Source organism: Lathyrus oleraceus, chromosome 5 (assembly GCF_024323335.1).
Source record: "Lathyrus oleraceus cultivar Zhongwan6 chromosome 5, CAAS_Psat_ZW6_1.0, whole genome shotgun sequence".
In the NCBI taxonomy this organism is placed as follows: domain Eukaryota; kingdom Viridiplantae; phylum Streptophyta; class Magnoliopsida; order Fabales; family Fabaceae; genus Lathyrus; species Lathyrus oleraceus.
This window is the reverse complement of record NC_066583.1, coordinates 233,626,162-233,628,225: the sequence shown is the minus strand read 5'-3', so window position 1 is coordinate 233,628,225 and position 2,064 is coordinate 233,626,162.

The following is a 2,064-nucleotide window of genomic DNA, read 5'->3' as shown; positions in this document are numbered from 1 at the left end:
ATAGAGGGTACAAAATGGTTAAACTAAATCAAGAAGTTAGGAAAAGAAAATAGAATAAGATGACAATTATAAAATAGAACAATGAATCCAAAAACAAAACCAATGCTAAGGATTGAACCTATGACATAGTGGAAAGCATCAAATGCCTCAATCATTAGGCCATGAATAGTCAACTAGAAACCAAACATATCCATTGATACAAGACACAAAAATTATTATTTTTTTAAAATAAAATAAATAAATAAGAAAACAAACTGGGCCGTGGGGGTGGTTGAATGGGCCATTTAAGATGATGTTGGAGCGCTGGGTTTGGGTCGGACTCGACCCGGTTTTTCTTTTTACTAACAAACAAAAGAAATGAGAAACCCTAAACCTAAAAAACACACGGCAACTTCAAAATACTCGTGATACAAAATGCCAAAACAAAAATTTCCTTCTCCCTGCAAAATCGGCCATGAACAGACTCCATAACTCACTATCTACTCACACCCGATCTCAAACTTCTTCCTTTCTCACTTCCAATTTCGACCTCCTCCACCTCTTCACCGTGATTCCGGCCTCCCTTCTCACGATATCGGCTAAGAACCACACGAACCTGGCCGTTTCTCCTCACATGGAACACAAGTTCCTTCTAATCTAACCACTTTGTCATACCCCAAAATTTGCCCGTTGATATTACAAGGCATTTTTCAAGGCACTCCAACTTATTCTGCAAGGCACTGATCTTAAAGGAACAAAAGCCCAGCTCACAACGGACTCAATCCAAAATGGCCCAAACTAACTTACTCGCTAGGCGAGCAATTCCTTCGCCTAGCGAACCCTTCGTCATGACACTCGCCCCAGCGAAGCACCAAATCCAGAAAAAAAACCCAAACTAGCTTGCTCGCTAGGCGAGCAACTCCCTCGCCTAGCGAAGCTTGCGAACATCAGAATTTTCGGGCTTCACTCTGAGCCCATTAGGTCACAACAAGAGCATTATAAATAGCCAAGCTTCAGTCAGAAAAAGAAAAAAGAGAAAAAACAGACGACGACAGACGGAAACCCTGGCATAGAAACCCTAAAGACTAGTCCAGAGAGGTCGAAGTAAAGAAACCCGGACGGCCGCTCATCCGCACCGAAGTTACCGTCGTCCAACTCCACCCGATACCAAAAGCGATCTGCCAGTTCAGTGTTACAATTCAGCTGCAACAGGTTTGCGCATCACTATTGTCTTATGATTCCAAGTTGTAATCTCTAAATACATAATGCATCATAATCGAATTTTTGGATATGTAGCTAGATTTTGCATGTGAGTTTAAGTATGCCTGCCTATTCTGAATGTTTGACCATATTATTTCTGTAATTGAATACCATAAGGCTTGCAGCATGCTGAGATTATGCTGTTCTGAAATTCAAAACCCGCAGCCGCTCGCTAGCACATCGCTAAGCGAGCACGTAGCGAATATTCGCTAGGCCTTCGCTAGGCGAGGCAGAGGCGAACGTGACAGTCGCTAATATTTTGGTTGTTATGTCCTATGCTTATCTGATCTATTCTATGTTCATTCTGCGTTGTTTGCCTAACATGCATACTGCTGTGTTCGTTTTGCGGTGTAATCCTCGATTGCACCCTGATTTGGTATTCTAACCCGTTTGCTGAATGTTGCAAAGGTTCACACACCCCAGGAAAAGATTGCTGTTTAGGTCTTCCACTTTATTTGTGGGATACCCTTGTGAAGATCTACCCTAAATTGCTTAATTAATTTTAATGTATTATTTTTAATGTATTGATTTTAATGTGGAGATTCATCCTAATTACCTAATTAACTTTAAAATATGGCCTTTAAATATGTGATCTTGGACCTCTCTTTTGCCTTACGATATTACGGTATTACGGTGATGTCCCGCGAATGTAGGGATACACTTAGCAAAGACCCTTCGATTAAATCATCATAAAATAAATCATAGTCCCTCGGATGTTGCCTCGAATATATGATTTTCGTCCCTCGATGACCCTTCGGTGTAGCCTACGGTTAAATGATGATCGTCCCTTCGAATGCTAAGGTATCCTTACAACTGTTGCCTTCA